The sequence below is a fragment of the Cupressus sempervirens genome, chromosome 11 (genome assembly GCF_028749045.1).
Source record: "Cupressus sempervirens isolate cs-2001-9-10 chromosome 11, ASM2874904v1, whole genome shotgun sequence".
NCBI lineage: Eukaryota > Viridiplantae > Streptophyta > Pinopsida > Cupressales > Cupressaceae > Cupressus > Cupressus sempervirens.
Genome location: NC_143128.1, coordinates 626,156,775 through 626,174,658, shown reverse-complemented (window position 1 = coordinate 626,174,658; position 17,884 = coordinate 626,156,775). Strand labels below are relative to the sequence as shown.

Here is a 17,884-nt window from a genome sequence, read left to right as displayed (position 1 = left end):
GGAAACTAATGTTTGGATGATTAGTTTTTTTTGGTTTTTTTTAGTCCAGTCCAATAGGTGGAGACTATAGTTTTCATGGTTCTACTTTCTATTAATCTATGTTTTCATAACAATTTACAACCATTTTATCTTATGCTCTTTAGAAAATTTCTTATTAAACTTGATTTTCTCATATTTATTTCTCTATTATCATTGGTTGTTTCCGTTTAAGCTGGTAATCTTTTTATTTTCAAATTTCAAAAATCTAAATTATTACAAATTTCTAGAGAATTCTCTTCTAAGATACGTCTTTTGCACGTGGCTACAAAATAACATTTTGAGAGGGCAGTTGTCATAAAATTCAGCCCAAAATTGAATTCAGAGAGCAACCACATGGCAAGTGGCGGCAATGAACAACGGTGGCATTTATGCACATTAGTATATAGTGTGTGGAGGAGTCAAATATATGTCTTTCATGTGGTGTTTTGGGCTATCTCTGTCTTCATTTTATCCTTCTACTCAGTCGCACTCTGTTTCTAAACCCATGCCTCACCCATCCTCGTAGGAGTTTATCAAGCTTGCTAATTCATTCCACCTTTGATTCTAGAGGTTGGTTTGTTCTTTCACACATTCTTCTGAGCACTTGCAATGTAATATTTGTTTTGTGACAACATTTGCAGGAGAAAATTTGGTTTTTAAATTGTTTTCTTGGGTTAGATTTTTGGAATGAAACGTGAAATGTGTACAAATTGTCTATTCCTTAATACATTCACTTTCAAGTTTATAAGTCATTCAATAATATTTGTTGTGTATTGCCTGCAACTATAGACACCTCCCCTTGTTCTCTCATTACTCCTGGCTACAATTAACACAAACGCTATAAATATAAATTGAAATCATCCCACACACCAAAAAACATCAAACTTTGGTGGAAAAAAATGCACATCAAAATAATATATGGAAAACATTCATAGAAAGGTTTAAAAATTAGGACTACCATAGATTGTTTTGAAGGATGAAAAAGAAGTTTAATGGGTAAACTATTTAGGGTTTTCACGTCAACTAAAAAATCCTATACATAAAAAGAAAAGAAAAATTAAATAATAAGAAACAAAAATCTAAAATGCCCTTATAAATTTGATGATATGCAAGAGCTATGAATGGGTACAGGGTATGGATGAAATGTACGAAGTGAGATGTTCTATGTTTTTGTAAAATCAAATATTATGAATGTTACTAAATTTTACAGTTTAGTTGCGGAGACTAATGTTTAAGCTGAATCCATTTTCTAAGGTTACATTAAAGACTCTGCTCGACAACAAAAAGAGAGCATGATATCCAATGTTTAATTTTTATTTTGAAATTTTTTAGAATTATTTTCCTTTTCCAATTGCTTGTCCAAGTTTTTGCCAGGGTTTTAAATATTTTTCTATACAATCAATAAAAGAAAAATATAAAATAATTTAAAACGTTATGTTGGAAGTTTCTTGTTGCTGCTAGGGTTTATATGTTTGGAAACTTCTTTTTCCTTCTAAGTTTTACACATTGATCGGCTTAGCAGATTCCCACCAATCTCAACATATTACACTATAGAAATGCTTCACATTTGAGGAAGTATAGGTTTCAGCCATTTATGAATGTTCTCTAAATAAAGTGAGTATTGTTAAACATTTATCCATTATAGAGAGTTTCTTAGTTGAATGGGTTAAGAATCTACCCCAAATGCCAAGATACCATGAACAGAACATGGAAAACCTATTCCTTTGGCTATCTTGTATTCACAATATTAGTCATCAATGTAAGTCTATTTTTACTAAATTTAACCATTACATATAAAGGAAATTTATTTATTTGACATTGTTAATGTTCCATAATATTTATTCTCATGAGAGATAGATTCTTGGCTAAACTTAACTTTAAACATGTTGTATAAAATTGTTATATGTTCAGAGTAATACCTAGTTTTAAAATCATTGTTGTGCGTGCATTATGCAGCCTCACCTTTAGATTCTTGTTTGTGTAACACCTAACTTTTAAATTATTCTACATATTGTGTAGACGCTAGCTTTAAAATTATTCTGTATATTTTAGCACGGGGTCTTCTTTTTGTTGTCTTCTCTTTATTTTTGCACCTCATTGCATTCAGTGTGAATGTCAGAACAGAGTTGTCATGTTTGTGCAAACATTTTTTATTATGGTCCAATTTTATAGCACGTTAATTTCAACTTGTTTTAGTTCTCTCAACCTATTCTAGGATTCCATTCTGTCATGTTTCTCAATGCATATTGGGAAAGAAATTGATTAGGATACAAATGATAGTCTATAGTAGTGTTCAAACATTCCAAAGGTTATTTTCAAGGAGGTGGGAAATGCCAAGGTTTTTAATGATATAAAAAAATTTCGAAGTTGTGCAACTGTAAAAATTTATGGAAATCTTGTATGATACATTTGATTGTTTTGAAAAGTGGTTTTTACAAGATTATGTTGTAATTTTAATAAAATTCAGAATGCAAGTTTAGAAGTCTACTCAACGATCGTCTAGAAATTTTGCAAGACATAAAGTTTATGATGTTTAGTACTTTGCATTTTTTGACATGTTGATGTTTATAATAAATTGACTCAAATATATCCATGAACAGGGTGTCATAGCACCAATATAGTCCTTTTCTCTGCAGTTCCTATTTATCAACTGAGTTTGGCTGTGGCACCTAATTAGTTCATGTAGCTAAAGTTGGTTAATGTGCAGAAAAGATGAAGCAAGTTAGGCTGTAAGCTCCTCTAAGTTCTGGTGCACCAAGGACTTCTCAAATTGTAATAGTCAGAAGAACATCATTATAAAGAAAGGCAAAGATTTCAATGTGCACAGGAATCAGCAAAAGTGGCATGAGGTACATTGTTATGTGTTTGCACACCTACCTAAAAAGGATATGTGTCAATATGATGTCTGTAGGTAGCCTTGCTATATCTTTCTTATGTAAGACTAAAGTTAGAATCTTGCATGTTCAATTTTTTATTTTCATTGTTCAAGGAAAAGTTTATGGATACAACAAAGTTGTACTCATACTAATGAAGGTATTCTTATACGCTTTTTAATTAAAGCTATTTTAGAGATTCTTCTAGTAGTTGGCTACCACTTGATTTAGTGCAATAATAGTATTGGAGTAAAATACACTGTAAGTTTTACTGCCAATGATCTATTTAATTAATTTGAAATGAGTGTACAAACAAAACAATATAATTAAGCTTCAAAATTGATCAAAAAATTCTTATAGTCCCATTCATAATGAAATCCTCGTAGTTTTTTCTAAATTTTCTATTGAAGAGTATACAATTCAACTACTAAAATTCTTTGTACTGGTCATTTTTTTGTACTTTTTTGTACAAGGCAGGACTATAGCTCTACAAAGCTCTTGTTTTAAAAAGAAGTCTTAATTTCTCAAAAGGTAAGGTGAGTTAAGGGGTGATATAGGGAAATTAATATTTGGATGATGTTAAGAGCTCTTAAATTTTCAAAAGGTTAAGTTGAGGGGTGATTTAGGGAAATTAATAGTTGGATGATCAGTTTTTTAAGAAGTCTTAAATTCTCAATGACTTATTGTGTGACTATTATTAATCTATTCACTAATAATCACCCCTTAGTGTGTAATATGTATGCTGCAAAAGTATGGAAGATTATTAAAGTATTTCTCCCTTTGCATGTGTCCTCATCCCATCTTCTTTATATCTCCTTCTCTCTTTATCAATATACCTTACTATCTATATATCTTTTTGTCTTCATCTCTACCTCTTTATGTTTTCCTTTATATCCCTTAATCTTTTTCTATCTTTATCTCTTAGTCTATCTCCATCTCTAAATCTATTTTCTCCCACCCTCATATTCTATATTTATATTTACTCTAGCTTCTTCTTCCCCTTTCATATCTAGACACATCTCCCTCTCTCTATCCATATACTCTTTCTATTATCTCCTCCCTATATTTTTACATCTCTACATGTGCATATTACTTCCCCCATCTCCCCTTCTATCTCTATATTTATATTGTTCTCTCTATCCCTCTCTATCACTATATATCTCCCCCTTTCTATATCTCTCGTTCTACCTTCATTATATATTTATATTTTCCATCCACATTCTCTCCAACTCATTTTTTCATTAAATGTTTATGTTTTCCATCCCCATTCTTCTCGATCTTTGTCTCCATACCTCTCTCCATCTCCTCACTCTCTCTTTCTCTTCCCTTTGCACCCCTCCATCTTTTTGTCCCTATTTATCCCTATCTCTCACCCCCCCTCCATACACAAATGCATGCTCTCTCTCTCTCTCTCTCTCTCTCTCTCTCTCTCTCTCTCTCTCTCACACACACACACACACACACACACACACACATCCATTCATATTCTTACCCACCAAATATATGCATTCATTGTAGATGTCACAACTACATCATAATATACAAAGACTCACAATAGGAATAAACACATGTCAAATCATAGGAAACTTTCATTTACCATAATACCATTTGTACAAGGTAAAAGGAAAGGAATTCAAAGATCATAATTAAATCAATATACAATCACAACTTCACCTCAACAAAAAATGTATATAGAGAAATCATTTGTATTCCATAAAACATTAGCCGATCTATAGACCATTTTAACATTTAAATTTTTAACATATTTGTTCTAGTGTCTACTCCAATTAGGCCATTAAAAATAGTTGTATGGATGCCTCTTCATTGATAATCATGCACTGATGTAAATCTAGGTAAAAGTATTCAACAATAACAATTAATCCCGAATATATAAGCACTCAAAATAAGCAAACAGATAATAAACTAAAATATTAATAGCCAAAACAAACAAACAAATATCGCCTTCTATAAAGCAAGAACAGACCGAGGGAGCCATACTACAAAATCCTTGAACAAAAGAATCAACTATACGACAAAGATCATAAGGACCAAATAAAATTAAGATAACTATCCAACTATCTCATAAAATCAGCTCCAAAAAATGCTAAACTAAATCAAGATATCCAAGTTGAATGTCACCAAATCTAGAAAGAGTAACACCAGCCATACCACAAACCACAAGCAACACTGAACATATTAACAACCCCTCCTTAAACTCGACAACTCCCATGAAATTTATTTAGTAGAAGGTTGAATTGAATCTATTAAGAAAATGAATTGCGTCCATTAAATCTACCAACAAGAACAATTCAAATTGTTGAGAGTAACTAAGCCAAATTTATCAATAGAGTATCTTAAGCCAACTAATTAACCGATTCTAAGTCTAAGATAAACAAAACAAACTTGCCCAGTGTTATGCAAAACACATATAGTTCAATATCTACATACATATCTTAATCAGTTCCCAACCACAGAATTTACAAAAAAATCCATACTCAAATAGAAAGAATCAACAAAAACAAAGCCAATATTACCAAATATGCATATATAATACCAATTACTTTATAATACCAAAGTTTTTAATTCCAAGTACAAATATGATAAGCCCCCTTCAAACCAAAGTCCAAAATTGGCTCAAAATACAGATTTGCATTACACTACTACAAATATACATTCCTATGTACAATGCATTATATCCAAAACCCTATACTACAAGGAATATATGGAATACTAACCCTAGCTATTTAATTGCACCACCCTTTTTACAAAAGCCTTTATCAGTTGCAGTCTTAAGAGCAACACCCAGAATCAATTCAGTAGATTCAGAATCAGTTGCCTTTGTTGACGCTTTTGCCAAAGGGTGTATCGATCCCCTTTAAATGAGACTCTATCTAGCAGGAGTTTCATCATTGCATGTCCAATCAATTGAGTCTCTTGTCAAGAGAGGAACTACAACAGAAAGAGTTAAGTACAGGTGGCCTATACTTTGCTACCGATTTCGCAGTTGTGCTACCACGAGTTAGAACCAGAATAAGGGTTTCACTAGCTTTATGTGTTGTCCACACAACAGATGAAGCAATGTTTTCCAAAAGGCTCATAGGTAGAGGAGTGGATCTTAATAGTTCTTTGAATGTAGATTCTAGAACCATAATCCAATGAGGATTTAACTTCTAAACATATGTAGTCCATGGTCTTCACTACCAAATTAGATTACACCCTAGCTACACTCTCACCACTAATCCTAACACAGTTAGTACCATCAAAAATAGCATTAGGAACATCTATAGCTACAGTGCCAGTTGGACTAGGAGACTTAATCATAGATTCCAATGTTTGGGTGGCAGTAACTACCAACTATGCATGGAAATTTCATTCATAAATAATTATCGTCTTTGTCAAAAAATATGTTTTCCACTAAGATCTACCAAAATCTCCACGGGCAACCATGAATGCATCCAACTCCTTCAAAATCTCATCAAATTGACCACACCTTCCTAATTCTTAACTTGCGACATCAGCATGTAAGTCCCCTACTGGGACTTTAGTTAAAGATTTCTCTATTTAGCTTCTTGCAGACTTATTTCAAATATTCTCTGTATATCTTTTTATTCTAAAGAGGATGCTTTAATACCATTATTTCAAACTAGTGTCATTAGAGGCAAGGGTTGTGGCTTTTGATTTATTATTATATATGTTATTGATCTAATTAATTTTTTTATGAATAATAGATCTATTTATTTAAAATTAGTTTTCTTATATCTTGACCCAGCAGACCTAGCTCTTCTACTTCGGATAGACCATGATAACTTCCAATATATCAATTGGCCTATCTACTATGAAATCAGGGGGAAATGAGAAATTAAACTTGGCCCTACTTATCTTTTTCGAATTTGGCGTGCGAAACTCCAGGGCATCAAGATCGTTGAAATTCACACCAAGCTAAATATAAGCGTTGAAAAGATGAAGGTAGTTAATCAACCAATATTTACCCTCATCCTCTATGATTCTCCTCCATCGTAGTAGAAATTGGATACTAGCATCCATACGAGCCCATTCTCGATAAAAGGCCAAATTATCTCTAATAATAAGACTTTGTCATCTATATGTCGTATCAGGTCAGCTGCACCTAGAAGAAGACCCATATAGTTTTCTGGGAGGGGGATGCAAAATTTATCATCAATACTAAATACTGCCTTCTCCAATCCCTTTCTCCACACTGGACTAAAAATGTCATTGCATAACCTTACAATATCTTCCTTTCTGACCTTTGCTCGAACTGCACACCCAATAAAAGGCCCAATGATGCTACTATTCATTCTCCAAGTAGCTTCATAATCAAAGACTCCCTCTCCAATCGATCTGCTAATGGCGATACGCATCATGTCGTCGACTAGATTAAGGAGATGATTCCATCGCTTCGGCTTCACATTCCCCACGAAGCCATCATTCGATTTTCAAACATGTGGAATACATGGACCTTTGTCTCGATAGTGGATGGATTGAAAATGACCAGAGTAGCAACAAGAAGAAATAAAACTCACATGCGAAGGATCTAGAACCCCAAACACTACCAATTGAAAGCAACCAAAACTGATGCAATTAATATAAAGGGACACCAAGCAAAAAGGAAATCATTAAAAGGACACCGAACACAATCATAAAACAAAAACCTGCAGCAGCCTAAACTCCAAATGATGACAATGACTAACCATCTTAAAAGGCGACAACACCTAGCTCTAATCCTATAAAAGGAACCTATAAAAGGAAGAAACCAAACTAACTTAGGACAACGAAACTAGAGAGGACCATACAAAAAAACCAATGAAAGAAAAAGGAGTATGTATTTATATATAAATATAACTTCCAAGAAAGACAATAAACCTAAAAACCTATCAGAATAAAACAAAAGCTATAAGAAAAGGAGGGATAGAGCCAAAAGATCAAAATGGAAACTAAGTAAATATAGAACTACTAAACATCAAGTAAAATCCAGATCGAGAAATAGACCCTAACAAGCATAACCCAGAGAATCAAGGATAATATACTAGTGATAAGATCAAAACTTGACCTTATACTACCCTCATAAAGTCCTAATCAGAGAGACTGTTTATTATTGAAACTTTGAATAGTGATACCATCTACTCCTTTATTAGCTAACCAATCTACTTTTTGGTTTCCTTCCTGGTAAATATGATGAATTTGAGAATCTTCTATGCGATCAAGGAGAATTAGAGCTTCATATAATTTAGAATTGATAACCCAATTAGGGGTAGCTCCCTTTCTAATAGTGTTGAGAACAATCTAAGAATCACCTTCAATGATGACCTTAGACAAACCTAAGATGATACATAACTGAAAACCCTTTTAAAGAGCCTCTAGCTCTGCCATGTTGTTTGATGTCAGAGGAATAGGTATAAGTAACTTAGCCAACCATTTGCTAGAGTCATCATTAATAATGCAACCAATATCGGCCATACCTAGATTGCCTCTAGCGGCTCCGTCAAAATTAAGTTTGCACCATCTAAAAGGAGGACGCTCCCACCTACAATTGGCTCTCGCCTCCTTACTGCTCTTACAATAAACTAGGGGTGGATTAATCAGATTTGGCCAGTTCTTTTTCATAAGACCATCTCAGAAGGAGAATGATCCCTCTTCTTTACTAGATTTCCTTAAGTGGGAATTCAACACCTCCACGATAGAAGCTTCTATTTTTTATAATAATCCTTCCACATTCATTTACAAATCCTGAAAGATCCGACGATTCCTCTCCTTCCAAATCTCCCAAGCTATAATTGAAGGCCTAATAATCCAAAGTTTACTATAAACTCCATGAGTCATATAAACAAGCCATGCAGAAAGAAAATCTAGGAAAGATTGAGGCAGAGGAGAAGATCATCCAAGATGGGATCTGAGCCAATCCCAACAGACTTGTGTGTACGAACAACTATATAGAAGATGATCTATATCTTCATTGTTATGTTTACATAACACACATCTGGATGGACCACAGATACCAAATTTTGCTAATCTGTCAACAATCAGAATCCTTTTATGGAGAACTAGCCACAAAAAGAATCCTGCCTTAGGGAGACATGATCCATCCCAGCACTGTCTGAAGGGCATCTCCATTGGATTCCAATTATGTGAACGAAGGAAGGCCATATAACCATTCTTCACATTGTATTTACCATCTAGTGAGCTAGCCCAAATGAGATCATTTGGTCTTTCAAATTGTTTAATCTTTCGACTTGACACAATCTTCTCGTAAGCCTTAATAGAGTCTAGATCTAGTCCTAACCCATCCACTGGCCACCATGTCCATATATGGGATCCTTCTGATACAGATTTAATCTTATAATCCTTCACTTTATCACCCCACTCAGTAGACAATCTGATCTTGAGATTAGCATATATTGGAGAGGAAGAAATCAGGGGGCATCCATCTCATGAGTCTTCCCAAAATAAAGCTTTGTCTCCCAGCCCCACATCCCAAGTTAGGAGATTGAAAATTAATTTACAACATTTAGCCATAAAATTCCAGCATTCTGACCCTCTCGGAACATTTTTCATTCTAAACAAAGACAGTGGATCTTCAGGATCAAGATATTTGTTATAAAATACCTTGGCCCATTTATGATCTCTTTTAGAATAAAGCCTCCAAATAAGTTTCACACCTAAAGCTTCATTTTGCCACTTCAGATTCTTGATCCCTAGGCCTCCACAGTCCAGGGGTTTACATAAATTCTCCCATTTAATGAGAGCTAATTTATTATCATCTTCATTATCTTTCCATAGAAAGTTCCTTAACTTTGTCTCAAATTTTGATAACATATACCTTGATAGAGAGAGACATGAAAGAGGAAAGGTAGGGATGGCTGATAAAACTAGTCTAATTTTGATAGTTTTACCAGCCTTAGAAAGCCACTTATCTTTCCAACAGTCTACTTTCTTATCCAGCTTCTCAAGCATATCCGACCAGACTTTACTAGATTTCGAACCCTTCTCCAGGGCGATACCTAAGTATTTACATGGAAAAAGCCCTTTATTATAACCCATTAACCTACATATTTGATTTCCAAGTCTAGATCAATATTCAAAAAAAGTATCTTTGATTTATTTATATTCACCTTCTGCCCAGAGGCATCCATATAAGAATGAATAATCTCCATAAAACCCAGTGCCTCAAAAATAGAACTCTTACCTGGCAGGATTGTGTCATCGACATATTGTTGGTGAATGATATTAGGAGTATTCCTTATCACCGTAACACCGACAATCCTATGCTTTTGATAAGCATCTAAAATTGCTCTTCCAAATGCTTCTGCCATAATGATAAATAAGGATGGGGATAAAGGGTCGCCTTGTCTAATTCATCTTAAGATTTCAAAGAAACCTTTCGACATTCCATTAATGAGGATCGAGATCTTGGGACTAGAAATAAATTTGAAAATGAGGTTGATCCATTGGTGAGAAAAGCCAAACACTTCAAGGACTTTACAAAGAAAATGCCAATCTGCCATATCGTAAGCCTTTTGAATATCTAATTTCATGAACATACAGGCCTCTTTGTTTTTAGATGCTGAGTGAATAGTTTCTTGAATAGTAAGGATTCCATCCAAAATCAATCGTCCTGGGACAAAACTTGTCTGTTCTTCGAAAATAAGCTTTGGTAAAAAACCTTTAAGCCTATTAGCTAGAATTTTGGAAAAGATTGTATAAACTATGTTCCAAAGGGCTATAGGACAAAAATCTCGTGGAGATTCTAGTCCATCCTTTTTAGGAATCAACGAGAGAAAAGAGTAATTTATCTCAGCCAATAAAGCTCCTCCATTCCTAGATGCTTCAATGGCTCTCCATAGATCTTCTCCCACAATATCCCAACACTTCTGAAAGAAGAAGGCTTGGCAACCATCAGGACCTAGGGATTTTTCCAGATTCATCTTGAAAACAATAGATCGAACCTCCTCCAAAGCGATTGGTTTATTTAACACTTTATTATCTTCAGCACAGATTAATTTAGGTATAGATTTAAGCATTTTAGCTTGTGCCTCAATATTAGATCCTTCATAATTATTTAAAATCCCTTGAAAATGTGCTACAAATGTATCAGCAATTTCATGAGGTTTATTAGTACAAACTCCCAAATGATTAGTAATACTCTGTATTTTGTTCTTAGATCTACAGTGGATGGTGGAATTATGAAAGAATTTCATGTTTCAATCACCTTCATCTAGCCATTTCTCACGAGACTTTTGCCTCCAAAATATCTCTTCTTTGGAGAGGATTGCTTCTTGTTTCGCGAGAAGCTCTTTTTCTAATGCGTAACTTTCATTATTCATAACATGTTTAATAATCTCTAGGTTACGATTTTTAAGTTTTTCTTCAATTTCCACTTTTTCTTTAAAAATGTTATTGAAGTGCTCTCTGTTCCATCTTAGGATCTTTTCTTTTAAAAATTTTAGTTTAGAGATAAAGACAAACATCTTAGATCCTTTAAATCTAGCTTGATTCTACCACTTTAATATTCTCAAAGAAATTAGGATCTTGAAACCACATCTTTTCACACTTGAAAGGATTCCTCATAGGTTTTGTAGGTAAACTAAGTTCAAAACATATAGGAAAATGATCAGAGCCTACTATTGGTAGGATACAAGATTGGAAATTGTATCTATCAAGATCACCAATTATGAAAAACCTATCAAGTTTCTCTGCAATATAAGCGAAATCCTTTCTTCTATTGTTCCATGTAAAAGTACTGTTATTTAAAGGTATATCAATCATACTGTGCTTTTCAATCCATACCCTAAAATCTAAAGATGAAATAGGGAGGTGATGTGTTCCTCCAACTTTCTCTTCTAAGCTTAATATGGTATTAAAATCACCACCAATAATAATGTTGTGATTCTTGTACTTAACAAAAATAGAGCTTAGTTCATCCCATACCACTTTCTTCCCTAAATTAATCGTGGGCCCATAAACATTAATTAAAATGAATTTTAGATCTGATTTAAGATTTTGCACACTAACACACATCCAATTAATACTAAATTCTATTTCTAAGATTCCAAATAACACCTAAACCTCTTGAGGCACCTACAGATTCAAAAAAGCAAGACTCCCAAAAGCCTAAAATCTTATTAAATCTTGATCCTCCTGTCTTAATTTAGTTTCATGGATTAATATTATTTCTGAATTAAAAGTTTTAAAGTTTTGTTTAATAAGTCTTTTTTTTCTAGGGGCATTTAAGCCCCCTGTATTCCAAGTAATGATCCTCATGATGCCTTGGGAAGGCACTTCCCCTTCCCAGCATTAAGCAAACTATCAATCTTTTGCTATTCCCTACAATGACCATCTACCTCTCTTAATTCCTTCAGAGATCTTCTACCTCTTTTGCCTTTTGCCCTACCATATTTTGGAGAACTTAGGCCTTATTGATTGATATAATTGCCAAGCTGTTGAGAAGTATCTACTGGGCTATGCTCATAAGACATCTTGAGGACCTCTTGAATGTTAAATTCTACATTCTCAAGCTCACTGATAATCTGGCTAACTGCTCTCGGTTGCTCTAAATCATCAATTCTAGTCACTTCCATGTTACATTCTTTGGTTCTGATAGCATCCTGATTTGTCTCTGTTAAGATACCACAATTCAGGGTCTGTCTTGATATGTTATTCTCCATTTCAATCTTTAATATATCCCTTTTGATATCTTCTACTGAATAATTCTTGCCACCTAACTGAAGAATCCTTTGAATCAAAGCCTCCTTTTGTGAATGTGAACTATTATTTATATTCTCGATACTGAAGACCTGAATTAACTCCTTAGATAATAATTCAAGGTCTTTGTCCTCTGAATTAGGAATCTCCATTGATGGTACTGTATCCATATCTTTGTTAAGAAAATTTTGAACTTCTTTAATAATGGCGTTGTCTATGTTTACGCCTCCATCATTAGCTTCTAGCTGAATCATTTCTGGAGTGAAAGGAGAGCTTATGTAATCACTCAATGTCTACCATAATTTAGATAAGGAGTTGGTTCCTTTTTTGGTGGGGGTCATTTGAAATGTCCCCTTTTCTGATTTGATATGGTATTTCACACCTCTAATCAGATTTTCAAAATCAAACAACTGCTATCACAAAGATCCACCAAATTTCTCAAGAAACCCCAAATCGGGTATGCCAAAAATAGTGCCAAAAAGCTTCACAGCTTCACCTGTTATTAATAAATCTGAAAATGGAAATTTTTACAGAACTTTCAGCAGCATAACAGCCTACAAATTGACATTTCCAGATCCGTATAGCCTTTACACAACAGCTTGAAAATGTAGGACCAAAACTATGCTCATCGGGCTCCCGAAATAGCACAAAATATGCCCGGAAACACCACAAAAACACTAATAATCTATCTCAGAAGTTTAATCACGTCCCAATATATATATTCAGCTCTATTTTAACATTTAAAAATCTGATATACAGCAGCAACCCAAACGGATATGAAACACTCAACTGTAAACACCAAACTCCTACAAAAACACACCCGAAAACTCACAAATCTGCACTGTTCAGCACAAAGGCAAACTCTGTATGAGCATGCACATGGAATGGCTTCAAACTCCCGTCCTTAGCCTTCCTGGAAACCTGCAAACTCCCGTTCTTGGGTCTCCCTGGAAACCCTCAAACTCCCGTTCTTGGGTCTCCTTCTCCACAGGTTTGGCAGCCTCTGAAGAATAACAAAGAATGAGCAAAAATCAAGTTCTGGAATCCCCCCCAAAATGCCTCCAAACCTCTTTAAAAAGGGCATAACTGTAACTCACGTCCAAGAGAGGTTAATGAAACATATTTTAATAATAATTATCATTTATTAGTCCAACGGTTTCCAAAGATTAACTCCCTTTTTCTGAAACTTCACTTTCTTGGACCTGCCTGTCTTGGCAAAGATTATTATTTTTTAATTATTTGAAAAGGGGACATGACAAGTCCTCCCCTCCCAATCATTGCTTGTCCTCAAGCAATGGTTGAACAATAAACCAATCAATCCACCTGGATCCCAAATGTAGTCATGAACTATACTACTACCAATTAACACAGGCTCCTGCAATATCCTCTGCAATATGACCAAGAGGAATCCATAATCAAATTGACAATTATAGCTCAACCAAACTCCGAAATCACCACTACCACAATCAAAAACCCATGAGGCACAAACTCTTAGAACATCAGAACCCAAGTAAAGTGGACAAATCAAACTACCAACATAGTAAATACCATCAACGCATCCCACTGGCCTATATGGAATGTACAATCCAACTCTGCAACAATGGTGAACCCTCTCGAATAAAACTGTACCAAGTATGGAGAATCCACACACTGTAAAACTCCTGTAGTCAACACAACTCTGCAAATTATCGGCCACTATCTCATAACCATAACTCCCATACACTGCTGATGGTGAAAAGACATTACAAGATAAAGAGTAAGAAATGGAATCCAAACCAAATTTTTCTGCCATCAACTCCTCAGCACAAGGTTCAAATGCTAACTGATGTACACACCCTGCAATATAATGTTGATAAAAAAAACCAACCTTAGTCAACAGCTCACCATGAAGAAGTGATACAACCCACTGTGACTGATCTCCAGCTAAGTCAAGAGATGTCATAGCCAAAGGAGTAGAATCAATAACAACACCTGCTAAAGCATCACTCCAAAACTCCTGCTCTAAGTCATGTATTATCAACCTGTCAATTGCAGGACCTATCACCATGTCATGCCCATCACAACTCTCATCCCAAGGCATCAAACTATCCCATAACTGATGATAAGCACTAGGAACCAAAGTACATCTCTGTATCATCATCTCATCAACATGGTCATCAAAGGTAGATAGATGAGCATACCTCACAGTGTAATGCCGATAGAATGCACCAATCTCAGTCAGTGGCTCAGACTGCAATCCAAATGTAACTAACTGCAATTGATCATTAACCAAGTTGGAATTGACTACTACCTCTGAAGACATTGCGAAGGGAGTAGTGTTACTAGTAGGAACCATGCCAACTATCAGCTCACCAACGTCACACATGGTCTTTGATACAACATCTCTAGTCTTCGTGCCATTAGTACTAGAGGTCACCACCATGTCAGGCACACCACAAAAATCTGCTACATCACCCAACTCAATTGAACCTGACTCTAGTGGGAATGAACCTGATATGCCAATGTTAGTATCAAGGATGGATGCATCCCCATCTCCACTGTCTCTAACAATCTCGGCCATGGACATCCTCGGATCACCAAACACCACAGCTTGTGACTGTATAGAATTAGGTAAAGACTGTAGTCGCTCTAACTCCATGGTCACCTTAGCCAAATGAAACTGTGACTCCTTGAGAGCCAACTGTGTACTCTCAAGAATCTCAGAAGTCACCTCAAGCTGCTCAGTAAGCTCACTCACCTCATCTTCCTTGGCCAACAATGCATCATATGCTGTACTGCCCCACTCCATAAGATAATCTCTGTCGGCTACCAACTGCATATAATTTTGTCTCAAAATCTGAATAGCCTCCCATAAAGAGTGGATCTCTATCAAGGAAAGATAACTTCCTCCCTGCTCATCACTAGTAGGAGAACCCCATCCATAAACTGCTAACAACTGACGAGCAGCATCGAAATGTTGGCAAGTGATAGCAATGTCTTGGTCACTAACTCTCAACTGATTAGACACATGATGGCACTGGCTTGATTGTCTCCTACAAACCTCCTCTGATGCACTGTCTGAAGGAGTGTCCTCAAAGTTACTAGTCTCTAGAGTATTACCATCCATATCCTGTGAATCAAATCTAAAGCTCATATCAACATACAGAGTATCAAAAACATTAGCATTGCTGTCCAACTCCTCTGTACCCAAGGAAACTAAGTCTTCAAAACTGCCCACTGCATCCTCCTGGATGTCATCAATGCCAATATGATCCTGGGACTCATCTATACACATTGCCAAATATGAAATATCATCAACACATTCCAACAAGTATGGTCGACTGGATATATGAACAAAGCCCAACATTGGTGTATAAAAACTAATACCAACATCAAACAAGATATTGGCACAAGAAAAGACAACACCGTGTAATCTGCTAATCAAATCCATGATAGCACCCAAACAAACACTGCTACCAAAAAGTGTTAAAGATCTCCAGTCAACTGAATCCCAAATGCCAATATAACAATCTCGAGTCCATATCCGTAAACTAGAATCAACTGGTAACTTAAGAAAACTCCTCACCTGAGTAATATGACCAATACCAACTAACTCCACATACCTGTCATGATGAGATAATGAAGTCACAATACTATCTTGGTTCACCTTCAGCTGGCTGGACAAATCATGTGAAGTACTACCAGCCTCAACCTCATGTGATGAAGCATCTAACTGTGCCTGGTACTCTTTCTCAGCAAAGTCATGAATGCTTAATGTCTGCTCATCTCTACCAGGTATCTCACCATCCTGCACAACAACATCCTCATAATCATCATCTGAACCCACTACACTGTAGTCACTGCCTGTTGTAACTATACCATCTTGAATACCTGTGGCATCACCCTTTGATGACTTGTAAACAATTGTCTCAATTTGAGTATCAAGTTGACTGTTACTATCAATCTGTGTGATATCCTTTCCCACCACCTCTTGTGGCAGAGTAGAATCTGAGACCTCTACCTGGCTATCAGCTAGTTTCTCAAACTCCTCATGCAAGTTCTTGGGAATTGTGTCATCTGTCCTGTGAGAAAATCTGCCAAATAGAAATCCAGTCAACTTATCCACCTTAGTTGGGTCAGATAACATGTCATTTATACGGTGGTGCTCAACCAACTGTTTAGACATGTCATGGCTTATTTTCATAAGTTTATCTCGAATGTCTAAATAACCATCCTTTCTACTATTTTGACTCTGGCTATCAATTGTCCAAGATCGTTCCCTCTGAGACTCTGTACTATACCTGTCCATTCTGGATAAAGTAGAGTGTAACCCCAATAGGATATAACTTCTTCAAGCACCAAGAACTAACATGCAAATGATTAGAAGTAGCATGAAACCATAGATTTGGACATGCAACTGATTAGAAGCAACATGCAACCACCAAATTATGACATGCAAGATCTGGGTAGTTGTCAAAACTGACATGCAAGATCTGGGTAGTTGTCAAAACTGACATGCAAACTTCTACAACCACCAAATTCACCAAGAACTAACATGAAAATGATTAGAAGTAGCATGAAACCATAGATTTGGACATGCAACTGATTAGAAGCAACATGCAACCACCAAATTATGACATGCAAGATCTGGGTAGTTGTCAAAACTGACATGCAAGATCTGGGTACTTGTCAAAACTGAAATGCAAACTTCTACAACCACCAAATTCACCAAGAACTAACATGAAAATGATTAGAAGTAGAATGTAACCATAAATTTTAACATGCATCTGATTAGAAGAAATGTGCAACCATAAATTATGACATGCAAAATCTGGGTAGTTGTCAAAACTGACATGCAAGATCTGGGTAGTTGTCAATACTGACCTGCAACTTCTACAAACCCTCAGGCTGGCAAGATCATGGCTCTGATACCACTGAAATGTCCCCTTTTCTGATTTGATATGGTATTTCACACCTCTAATCAGATTTTCAAAATCAAACAACTGCTATCACAAAGATCCACCAAATTTCTCAAGAAACCCCAAATCGGGTATGCCAAAAATAGTGCCAAAAAGCTTCACAGCTTCACCTGTTATTAATAAATCTGAAAATGGAAATTTTTACAGAACTTTCAGCAGCATAACAGCCTACAAATTGACATTTCCAGATCCGTATAGCCTTTACACAACAGCTTGAAAATGTAGGACCAAAACTATGCTCATCGGGCTCCCGAAATAGCACAAAATATGCCCGGAAACACCACAAAAACACTAATAATCTATCTCAGAAGTTTAATC

General features: G+C 35.5%; 1 pseudogene; it reads right to left on the bottom strand.

Annotated features, from left to right (window-relative positions):
- Window positions 1-5,631: 5,631 nt before the first annotated feature.
- LOC149531265 (pyruvate kinase, cytosolic isozyme pseudogene) lies at window positions 5,632-6,412 on the bottom strand (annotated as a pseudogene).
- Window positions 6,413-17,884: the final 11,472 nt, after the last annotated feature.